This window comes from Heterodontus francisci, chromosome 18, assembly GCF_036365525.1.
Source record: "Heterodontus francisci isolate sHetFra1 chromosome 18, sHetFra1.hap1, whole genome shotgun sequence".
Lineage (NCBI taxonomy): Eukaryota > Metazoa > Chordata > Chondrichthyes > Heterodontiformes > Heterodontidae > Heterodontus > Heterodontus francisci.
Window position 1 is genome coordinate 16,747,395 of NC_090388.1, and position 12,492 is coordinate 16,759,886.

A 12,492-nucleotide genomic window follows, 5' to 3' on the forward strand; every position below is an offset into this window, starting at 1 on the left:
CAGTGAGAGTGGGTGTAGTACGAGAAGGTCTCCTTAAAAATATCAACAGAAACCTTTTAATATAGTGTGTGGAACTACAGAAAGGGAACTTCATGTGTCTTTTATTCACCTGGAGTTGCTTTTTCTTGTATGAAAAGATAGTCCTTTGAAGCAATTTTGAGTCATGATTGTTCAAAGAGATGAGACAGGGATCTGCATGTGTACATCTTTGTGCAATTATTAATAGATTGTATTGACCAAAAAGCAGTTTCAGGCTGTGATCCCTCAGCCTTACCAGAAATAATCTTTCCATTAACTATCTTTCTTGGTGATCTAGAGCACTTAATTTACGTATTCAAATAGGTGTAGCTGTTCAAGCCATACTTTGAATGATCTGTCAAGCCAAGGCCCTTGTCTGTTCAAGTGGATGTTAACAAACCGATGGTGTTTTTAGAAGAGCAGCAAAGAGCTCTCCCTGTGTCCTCTCCCGATACCCTAGACAATACACTTATCGGAAAAATAGATTAAAGGTGCGCACTTTGATGCAGAACTCCACTTACCCTCTGAGCACAGTGAGAATTGCACGCAAACTCCTCCATGATTTTCACCTTGGAACATTATGGGAAGCATGCTGTGATTTCCCACCACGTGCTCCCAGCGGGTATGGGTCCCTGGTGGAGGTATGGTTTCAGGCCTGTTACATTCGGTCTTTAACTTGCCATTCATCTGATTGTTGCTTGTGGGATCTTCTTGTGAGTGGATTGGTAGTTGCCTCCACATCGCAATGGTTGGTGCACTTCAAAGAGTCATTATCTTGGGATGTTTGAGTAGCATGGGCTATATAATGCAATTTTTAGTTTTTAAAAAATTGAGGGGAGACCTCTCTCAATGCCTCAACTGTCTGTAAGCAGTCTGTCAGACTGCTTGTTTGACATCCAGCATAAATTTCCTCCAAATAAAGATTGGGAAGACTGAAGCCACTGTCTTCAAACTCTGCTCCCTAACCACTGACTCCATCCCTCTCCCTGGTAACTGTCCCAGGCCAAATCAGACTGTTTGCAACCTTGGTTTCATATTTGACCCTGAAATGAGCTTTCGACTACATATCCACACTAAGGTGGCTGACCTCCACGTCTGTAACATTGCCTAACTCCACCCCTGCCTCAGCTCATCTGCAGCTGAATCCCTCATCCATGCCTTTATTACCTCTACACTTGATTATTCCAATGCACTCCTGGCTGGCCTCCCATCATCCACCCTCCATAAACCTAAGCTCATCTAAAACTCTGCTGCCTGTAACCTAAATCACACCAGATCCTGTTCATCCGTCATCCCTGTGCTCATTGACCTACATTGACTCCCGGTCCAGCAATGTCTCCATTTTAAAATTCTCATCCTTGTTTTCAAATCCCTCCGTGACCTCACCTCTCCCTATCTCTGTAATCTCCTTCAGCCCTACAATCCTTTTGAGATATCTGTGCTTCTCCAATTTTGGCCTTTTGCACATCCCCAATTTTAATCACTCCACCATTGGCGGCCATGCCTTCATCTGCCAAGGCTCTCAGCTTTAGAATTCCCTCCCTAATCCTCTCCACCTCCCTACCTCTCTTCCCTCCTTTAAGATGCTCCTCAAAACCTACCTCTTTGACCTCGCTTTTGATCATCTGTCCTTATATCTCCTTATGTGGTTTGGTGACCAATTTTGTTTGATAATGCGTCTGTGACGTACCTTGGGATGTTATACTATGTTAAAGGCACTATATAAATGCAAGTTGTCATTGTTGGTTGTTACGTTTTGCGTTAGGCAAATTAATCATAGAGAGGAAATATAAGGTCAGCATGATCAAAAGGAATGAGAGAAACATGAGCCTTCTTGCTTGAGGCAAGATGCTATTCTATGGCAAAAAACCCAAACATGTTTCCATTTAGTTTGAAAATGGAGAATATGCTTTATCTCAGTCATAATCATAGCTTTTGCTATGCTCACTTTTACTTGAGTTTAGACACAATACATGGTGATAGTGGCATGGGTTACAGTGGGTGTGGACTCACTCCCCTGAAAGGACACAGGAATCTTTGCAATTTCTGGGTTTCCATGGAATGGGGCGCAGGGCGTGGGGAGGGGTGGCTCGCTGATAACATGGCGCTATGGGAACCATTTGTAAGGGCACGAACAAAACCCCTTGATTTCCCATAAGGCCCCTGGTTTACAGTGCCATTTGACCTTTACGATTTGTATGATTGTTTCCCTCTTTGTCACGGTCGATTATATTACACAGCATGAGTATATTCTTTACAGTGATGTTTTCCAAAAATGTTTTAAAAATGGGATCACCCCATGCTATTAAACATTGTGACATGAGATGTAAGTTAAGATATGGTTAATTTTTGGGAATTGTAACAGAAGCTGTTATCGTAAGAATCAGTTATGGTAATATGAACTTAGACCGTAAGTAGCAACATTTAGGCTGGGATTTTGTATGGCCCCCTGAAGTGGGGTCGGAGGCGGGGGAGCGCAGAGTATCACGATGGGTGGGCAGGAGGCAGAAGGCCCGTCGCCTCCCCCTCACCAAGCGATCTTTCCGGGAGCAGGATAGGCTGATGATGGCCTTCCTGTCTAGAGGCAAATGGAGGCCCTTAAGTGGTCTATTAATGGCCAATTAAGGGCCTCTTCCTACCACTGCTGGGATCATAGCAGCTGTTATCTGTTATCATCTGTTTCTTGCATTTCTATAGCGTCTTTCAAGACCTCAGAACGTCACAAAGTTCTTTACAGCCAATGACATACTTTTAAAGTGTAGTTACTGTTGTAATATAGAAAAGGCACTAACTAATTTGTGCACAGTAAGTCCCCATAAACAGCAAGATGATAATGCCCCAATAATCTGTTTCAGTGATGTTGATTGAGGGATAAATATTGGATAGGGCACTGGGGATAACTCCCCTACTCTCCCTCAAAATAGTGCCATGGGATCTTTTACATTCACCTTAGAGAGCAGACGGAGCCTTGGCTTAATGGCTCATTCAAAAGTGGCACCTCCAACAGCACAAAACTCCCTCAGTACTGCACCGGAACATCAGCCTAGATTTCTGTGCTCAAGTCCTAGAGTGGGACTTGAAGTTCCCAACCTTCTGACTTACAAGCAAAAGTGCTACCAACTGAGCTACAGAGAGAAGCAAAAGCAATACAGCAAAAAAGAGAGGGAGAGGCTGGGAGAGGTTACTGGAAATTGACTAGTAAGTATGATGCAGTTAGGAGTTTCCTCCACTTAACTGCAACTATCAAGTTGTTAAAATCAATGGTAAAATCAGTCATTTACTTGTCTAAGGTGTAGAATATAATAATGAATGCCAGCTTCCTGATATAGACCAACAAAACTTCTGATTTTGGTGTCTTTAGAGCCTACATAACTGTAACTTATTGTTTTCTTTTTCCAATGTTCTCTCCTCCTTCTCTGAAGTTCATGCTGGAGGAGATCTGCACAGATGTGAACCACCCACTGCTACCTTGCTTAATCAGTCATACTCCATTTGTGTTCCGAGGCAGTGAATGTCAGCAGACAGTTTGATTGTGAGGCTTCACAGCAGAGCACAATCTGCTGCTCAATGGATAGCCGTAGAAAACATCAAATAATAGAAAATGTAAGGCATAGAAGGAGGCCATTCAGCCCATCATGTCTGCGCCAGCTGAAAAAGAGCTATTCAGCCCAATTCTGCTTTCCAGTTGTTGTTCCATAGCCCTGTAGGTTACAGCGCTTCAAGCACATATCCAAGTGCTTTTTTTTTCATTTGATGGGGGTTTCTGCCTTTCAGGCAGTGATTCCCAAACCCCGATCACCCACTGGGTGAAAAAATTACTCATCAACTCCCTTGTTCTAACCATTGCTTTAAATCTGTGTCCCAAGATGTTTCAGAGGAGCATAATTTGACACAGAGCCACACAGAGATATTAGGACAGGTGACCAAAAGCTTGGTTAAAGAGATAGGAAAGAGAGATAGGGGGAGGGATTTTAAGAGCTTGGGGTCTAGAAATCTGAAGGCACGGTTGTCAGTGATGGAATGAAGGAAATCAGGGATGTGCAAGAGGCCAGAATTGGAGGAGCGCAGAGGGTTGTAAGGGCTGGATGAGGTTACAGAGATAGGGAAGGGCGAGACCGTGGAGGGATTTGAACACAAGGATGAGAATTGTGAAACCGAGATATTGCCGGTCTGGGAGCATAACCTCCAACATGACCAGTGAAATACTATACTTTACAATAACAATGATTGTACTATAATAGTAGCACACTTATTGAGGATCCAGTTACTGTTTAATAGAGTGCTAACCATAACAGTTTCAAAATTCATAAAAGAACACATTGCTGCAGGACTTTGTTAGGGTTTGCTGCATGTGTGTTCACCAGCTCATGGCTTACCTGTCTTACTGTACATATTCATATACAATAGTAATAGCATAGGTCGCTGTTTGCATGTTGAAAGTGTGTAGGGAAAGGGGAGTACGTAGGGAAAGGGAAGTTGTCTTATGTGTGAATCACTGAGGAAAGTGGTACTATTGCTGCCTTAGGGGAACACAGTCAATTGCTTCTGGCCAGCTTTCATTCCCTCATTTATTCCAGCTTCTCCAGTGCCATTTGCATCTCTCCTCTTCTGGCCTCTTGCTCCCCTCTTTCAGGCTCCTGGTTTGACATTTATGTGCAGATGGGGGAGTGAGCATTAAAATTAAAATTTCCTACATTCTATGGAAGTGAACCAAGGAGGGGGTTCTTGTATGTGTTCCATGGATGTTTTTCAGGTGTTTGGCTGGAAAGTAGGAGCAGCTCAATGCAGTTAGGAAATTCAGTTTGATACCTGATTGGTTACCCATCTGTCCACTTATTTCTATTTAAGTGTATTGTTATGACCAGGTGAGGAGGGGTCTCGGGGTTCCCTCTCAGCCTTTGCCTGGTTTATCCTCTATATCTCTGCCTAGCTCTACTTCCTAATATAATTCTATCTAGCTACATAGCTCCATCTGCCCAGTTATTAATACCTTGAATCTCGATTGTCTGCCTATCATTATCAACATATATACATAATTTCTTTGCCTCTCTACACCAATCTATCAAAACTATCCATCATGTCTATCTCTGACCACCTCTATTGAATTATCTAGATTCCAATCTATATCACAATCTATCTATATTGCTATCTGTCTGTACTGCTTTTCCTGTCTTTACCTCTGTTTTTATTATATCTCTCTATATATCCTTAACACTTTGTCCCAATTCCTCTCTCCATGTTCTTAATTTAATTTACAAATCACTGTAGCTATTTCCTATGTTACAACGGTGACTCCACTTCAAAAGTATAAATGCAAGTCTTTCTTTATATTCTAAAACTATAATGATTTTTTTCTCTGCCTTGTACCTGCTGTTCTGTGTAGATAAAAATTCAAGTTAGCTTGTGCAATTCTCAATGCAACAAGAAAACCGCCTTCAACATATCTACATCATGTAATATAGATAGATAAACACTCAGCTTTTTAATGATCCACAAATTTAGGAGATGTTGACTTATGCAACACAATGAATGATCTTAAGGATTTGTTTTTATTTGTTCATGGGATGTGGGTGTTGCTGGCTCGGCCAGCATTTATTGCCCATTCCTAATTGCCCTTGAACTGAATGGCTTGATAGGCCATTTCAGAGGGCATTTAAAAGTCAAACATATTGCTGAGGGTCTGGAGTCACATGTAGGCCAGACCAGGTAAGGACAGCAGATTTCCTTCCTTAAAGGACATTAGTGAACCAGATGGGTTTTTACAACAATTGTCAATGGTTTCATGGTCACTATTAGACTAGCTTTTTAATTCCAGATTTATTAATTGAATTCAAATTTCATCATCTGCCATGTCCCCAGAACACTAGCCTGGGCCTCTGTATTGCTAGTCCAGTGACATTACCACTACGCCACCACCTCCCCCCATATCTATATTTGCTGTTTCATTACTGACTAACTTGTATCTAAAATTTAGTGTCATATGTAGTTTTTTTTGGCGTACAGAATATCCACCATGTCTAAAGGTTTCTCTTTTATTGTTAGATCATTTTACCTCTGTATGTTGAAAACCTTAGTGAGCTTACAAAATTGAAATAAAATTCCAGATTGGGTTATTGCAATCAACCATTTCAAGCCTTTTTTTTTAAAGAGTTAAGCGGGGTCCAACTGTGGGAGTACCTTCACCACATGGCTCATCACCACCTTCTCAAGGGCAATAAAATACTGGCCTTGCTGGCGATGCCCACATCCTGATAATCAATAATGAAAAATAAACCCAGAGTGGTCTGTGGCAATAGTTTGGCAAGATTCAAGTGCAAAATCTTTGAAATTTTAAATTATGTAAGATGTAAGGGGCTATGGGGAAAGAGCAGGTGAGTTGGATTAATTGGATAGCTCTACCAAAGAAATGGTACAGGTGCAATGGGATGAATGGCCTCTTTTTGTGCTGTATCAATCTCTGATTCTATGTATGATCAACAATTGCTGAGTTATGAGTGTAATGTAAATGATATGCAACAGCTCAACCTCCAGCATTCATTTTCGCAAGTGCGAACTTCATTACCACTTGGCTGGATGATAGAGCAGCATTTCATATCACATAGTATTTTGGTCTCTGGTCGTTTGTGTAAATTACAGGCTGGAACAATAATCTCTCTTTTGTTTTGAAGATGGAGTTCCAGCATTGGGCTGGAAGGTGGGGGGGGGGGGAGACCCCAACTTGGCCCTCCGCTGAACCCCCGTTGCAATTCCATGGCAGGCAGGCAATTAACTGTCCACCATTGTGGACTCAGTCCCTTCAAGGGACGAGCTCCCACCTCCAGGAGCTGTCGGCCAATTGAAAGGCTGGCACTTTGCAGTACTGGCAGTGTCACCTGGAGCAGTGGCGACTGCTGGTACTGCAGGAGACCCTGCAGTACAAAGATGTCTGGAGACCACGGGAAAGGTGAGTGGGGTTGGGGTTGCCGGGCCATTTAGGCAGGCGATGGGGTGGGGGGAGGGGATTGCTGCCAGGGCCCCCTCTGGGGGCCCCAGATTGCCCCCAAAGGACGGACTCCCCCACTGACCCGGCTAGGAGGTCACCAGATTTTACTTGCTGGTGTCTCCCCGTGGTGGTGGGCCAAACTGCCATCTATTAAATTGAGGCAGAGGTAGGAAGAGGCCCTTTAAGTGGCCATTAATTGGCCACATGGGCCTTAATTGGCCTGGGGCAGGAAGGTCATCTTCAGCCTTCCCCATCGTGGACTGAATTGGAAGGCATTGGGAAGGTGACGAGCATTCCACTCCCAAACAACATTCCAACACAATTTTATGGCACCCCCCCACCCCATTCCTGTCCTAAGGGGGCCCATAAAAATTCAGCCCATTGATCATATAAATAGTTTGCAAATGTGAATATTTTGAAAGTTACAGAATCAATGAAGGGAACAAGATGATATTTGCTGCATTCATAATTTTCTGACCAGCTCATAAATTCAAGTTTGTCAAGTATCTCCTCCTAACTTAAAGTTGCTTAATTCAAATTGTACATTTTTTAAGCATTATCTTCCCTCTTTGCTCTGATATTTATGTTGCTTAAGTCAAATGATTGGATAAGTCAATCAATTTTTTTCATGCAAAAGGCAACATTGAATTCTCAGTAGTATTTCATTTGCTTTCTATCTTGACCAATTTGCCTGTTAGACTCGTAGCTGTATTGCAGTAACCTGGTCACTGACAGTTCCTGTGCTGCAGTAATCTGGTCTCTAACAGTTCTCCTGCAGCTCAAGCACACAGATATTGTTGGTTGGTTGATGTTGGATGTGATCGATCAAAATCAAAAATTTACATGAAGGTAATGGGAAAATTAATACTTAAAAAAGCTCATAAAGGAACTGATTCAAATGGCAATAAAAATACCAGCAGATATCTGGACTGGATGTTCATAATGGAGGTGGGAAACAGGAGGCTGGTCTGGTTTTGTGTCTGAAACATGCCTCCACTGGGAAGCTAATTCAGATTGCAATTTTCAAGTGGAAAAGCTTTAATTGGTATGGAGATGGGGGTTTCTTCCTCTTAGAGCCAGTGGATTGTGGGTCAGATCAAGTGTGGGGCTCATGTAGACTTCCACAGCAGCCATCACTGTGGCTGCTGGTTGTCCTGAGAGAGAAATCTACCTTTCACAGCACCAGATGGCAGTGAGATGTGACAGGGGAACTGGAGGCCTGGCACTAGGGGCAGATCCTCGCTTCAAGGATGCCCACCTGGATCTAATGCTGGAGGCCGTGAGGAGAGGGGTCCCCTTCCCCAGAGGGTGACAGGAGGAAGCCACCTTGTCATGCAGCAGGGGCACCTCTCTGTTCAGTGTTTTCCCCTCTCCGTCCCCACTTGCTCCTCCTTTCTTACTTCCTGCACCTCCCCCAATGAGCTGTCTCCTTCTAGGGCCTCACTGTCCTCAAGGTACACATCTTTCTGGAGGGCCATGTTATGGAGAGGGCAGCAATTCACCACAATGACTGAGATTCTTGCAGGAGGGTATTGGAGGGTGCCACCTGACCGATCCAGGCACCAGAGCCACATCTTCACAAAGCCGATGGCCTTATCAATGATTGGCCTGCTGCACAGGTGGCATTGGTTCTTTTGCCTCTATGCCACTGTCAGGGACTCCCGTAGAGGGGTCAGTAGCCATCTCTTCAAGAGATTTCCCTTGTCCCCTTAGTGTCAGCCATATACTTTGTGGGATGTAGTGAAGGACCGAGGCAGCCTGGACTGGTGGAGGATGAAGGAGTCAAGACAGTTGCCAGTAAAGCGAGCGCAAACATAGAGGAAGCTCTTGTAGTTGCAGACCAGTTGGATGTTGAGGGCCCTTCCTGTTGATGGATCTCACTGACTGGTCTCTGGGTGTCTTGATGGTCAAATGGGCGCAAGCAATGATGCCCTGCACCTGGGGGAATCCAGCAATGGAGTCTGAACCCAATGCCTCTGTGCCTGCGCAGGCCCATCTGTGTCAATGTGGGTGTAGTCCCTGCTCTCCTGAATATGCCATCCGTGGCCTGCCTGATGAGCTGCCAACTGCAAGATGCCACCTAGGTCCACAGTTGGTCCCTGAAATGACCTTGTTACATAGAAGTCCAGGGCGATGGAGAATTTGATTGCTGCAGGTAGGGGACTGTCATGGGGACTGTGAGGCCTCAGGTCATTGTGGATCAGAGCACATAGGACCGAGACCATCTGCCTGGATAGGCGCATGCTGCCTACAGCATTGACGCTCTGTCGTATGCAGGGAGCTGACTCTTGAGCTATGCACCTAATGTCTTGGGAAGCACCTTTTTCACCTTGCAGCCCCCCACTGTGCTCCCCTAGCCTCCTGCAGCTCATCCTGGCTGCTATGTCCAATGTCAGCGTATTCCCATCTGAACTCTCTCATTTGGGCTTTGTATGTTCACCAGGCCTTCCTCTGCCAACCCCTGCTGCCCCTGTGATGCCAGCAGCCTCACATCCCTCTCTGGTTTCTTGCCACTCACCAATGAGAAATTCAACTCTTCCAGCTGCAGCAATAGCTACATTGAGGCACATCTGAAGCAGCTGAGCTTCATTTGCTGCCTCTGCTTTATTTCAGTCAGCCTTTCCCATAGCCCTCATGGCTCTCCGTACTCTTTATGTCTTCACAACCTGCCATATTCCCCCATGGTGTCTTTCCTGTTCCCCAGTCTTCAAAAATTATGAACTGAATAAGCCTATTAATCAGCTCTTTAATGAGCTCAACAGGCCATTAAATAGAAGTGTGCGCCCAACTCGTTCCGTCACTGCTGGCATCCCTTTAAAAATGGCATCGCGTTCCAGAGGTGGCGAGTCCCAGTGCCGACCTCTGCGATCTTCAAATCGTGCTGGCCTACGTTCCCATACTCAGCGGTCTTTGAAAATCCGGCCCCGGTCTCTTTGGCAGGCAATAACTAACGTTTTATCTAGTAGTTGTTATGGAAGTGATTTTGTTTTTTTTGTTAAAGTATTTTTTGGGGAATTCATAGTCTATCTGAATAAATGTGGGACCAGTTTTTTTCTCAAGCGGTCAATGAAAGAAGTAGTTTGGCAACAATGTATACTGGTTGTCACATGACTCAAGATAAAAAATAGAACAGGAACCCTGGCAACAGGGGAGGATGTGGGCAGAGAAATCATTTGTGCCCCTTGATTGGACAAGCCCAGGGAACGGCATTGTGCACCTGAGAGAGCAGAAAACTCGCAAGTTCTTGGTTGTAGGGTCGGTGTGTTTTACCTTCTGGAGTGAGTGGCTGATAAAGTTAGCTCCTGCTGCTGAAGAAGTGTCAAGGATGGACAGAAGACCACAACCCAGTTTGCTTTCCAGCACCTCTCTAAAAGACCCTGGGAAGTCTACACTGTTAATTCATTTCGTCTCCTGTCTTTGAAGGAAGCCTGCTAAATTAGTTCTTAACGCCGCCTGAAAAGAACTGTTCTAAAAGATCGCAGTGACCTGTCTACATGTACTCAGAGGCTAGACTGTAGGCCAGTTTTGGAACGACATATCTCATCTGCTGTTTTCTTCAAAAATGAGCAAGTAATCTGCCCAAGTGTTTTCTTTGTCTGTAACAGAGCTCTGAATTAAAAAAAATCACTTTTATTTTTTTAGTTAACTGGTGTAAGTTTGTGTGTGTGAGTGTGATGGACTAAGGTAAAAAGGGCACTTTAAAATTTTAAATCTGTGTGTTTATGCGTTACTTCATTACTAGTTAAGGCGTGTTCTATAATAAATTGATAATTTTGTTGTTCATTAAAGAAACTTGGTTAGTGTGTTCTATTCTGGGAAAAAATAGAGTATATAATTGACTGTATTAGTAACTGGGAAAATTTAAAATATATGTTGTGACCTGTGGAGAAGTGGGACTAGAATAAATAGTGTACTCCTCTCACCTCGATCATAACATTGTGTAAATGTTATCACATGATTGTTATAGCATGATATTACATAGAATTACAAAGTATTTACAGCTCAGAAACAGACTGTTTGGCCCAAATGGTTGATGCTGGTGTTTATGCCATCTAACCCTATTGACATAGCCTCCTATTCCTTTCTCCCTCATGTGCATATCTAGTTTCCCCTTAAATGTTCTATGCTATTTGCCTCAGCTACTCCTTGTGGTCATGAGTTCCACATTCTAACCACTGTCTGGATAAAGACTTTTCTCCCGAATTCCCTATTGGATTTATTGACAGAATCACAGAAATGTTACAGCACAGAAGGAGGCCATTTGGCCCATTGTACTTTATACCAATGGCCCCTCATTTTGGGCTCCCCATCACTTCCTAACAAGTGGAAACATCTTTAACACAATATCCATTAGAGATGGGGAAGCTAAACAATTAAACTCAGCAGTTTGAATAGGCATCCTATTTTACATAGATATTATTTAATCATTCACATCTATGGAGGTTTAGTAAAAACCAGAAAGTAGAACATATTGAGCAGGCCAAAGAAAGAGCAGGGTTCAATCTGCAATTACATAGAATTATGTAAAATATACAGAACAGAAACAGGTCATTCAGTCCAACCATGCTCCACTCAAGCCTCCTCTCATCTGTCCTTATCTAACTATCAGCATCTCCCTCTATTCCCTTCTCCCTTATATGCTTATATAGCTTCTCCTTAAATGCATCTTTACTATTCGTCCCAACTGCTCAAATCCCTTGTAGTTCCCGCATTCTCCAAATTACCCGGGAAAATGAAGTATAATGAAATTGGACACGCTCTGAAGTTTTTCCTTTCCCCGCAGATGCACCACAGTGCTTCTTTCTTCTGCCTGGGAGAGAATTCTATGGAGAGCGGCTAATGAACATAAGAATCCTACAGAAACCTGAAGAAGAGGTACTGTAAATTCTCTCGCATTTTACAGCTGCCAAATAAATGTAATGGAGTTATATATCACTTGTCTTGGCACACGAAGTTAGAGAATTGCTGAGTGTAGCAGATTGTTACGAATGCTAACTGTAAAGTAATGATAGTGTTTAACTACAATATATCCTAGGAGAAGAATTTATTTATTCCATAATAAAAATAATATTTATCAGTTGAAGAAAATAAAATGGTTTGTGGGTTTTTGTAGTGTCTGTTTTCCAAAATAAACTCCTACAGGCTCAATCAACATTTCAGTGCATTTTGGGCCAAAAAGGAATCCTTTCTTTTGCACCACTGGGAGTTGAGGCAAACTTTCAGATCAGGAAAAGCCAATATTTTATGTCTTTCCGAAGGAGAAAGTAATGACTGTTGTAGGCATGCTGTGCAAATGCTGAAACATTGAATGGTTCTGGCAGAGTGAGAGTGTGGAGGACAACTGATCAGAATATTATAGTTTTAAATAAGGTAGTGTTAAATGCAGCAATGTTAAATACCTGCTTTTGATTTGTGAATATAAAAATATCACTTTTAAAATGACAATATTGAGACAAATCCTGAAGATCAACTGCAATCTGTTCACCTAGAAA

At 43.1% G+C, this 12,492-nt stretch overlaps 1 protein-coding gene across 9 annotated transcripts in view; it reads left to right on the forward strand.

Moving 5' to 3' along the window:
- LOC137379802 (chemokine-like protein TAFA-2) overlaps window positions 1-12,492 on the forward strand; it is a 264,057-nt gene that overhangs the window by 59,897 nt on the left and 191,668 nt on the right. For 8 of the 9 annotated variants that reach the window (XR_010976914.1, XR_010976916.1, XR_010976910.1 and 5 more), the window contains exon 2: window positions 11,784-11,875. The exons of the other annotated variant lie outside the window; for it this stretch is intronic. The gene's annotated coding sequence lies outside the window, so the exon portion shown is untranslated. The remainder of the gene's footprint in view (window positions 1-11,783; window positions 11,876-12,492) is intronic. 9 annotated transcript variants of the gene reach the window in all.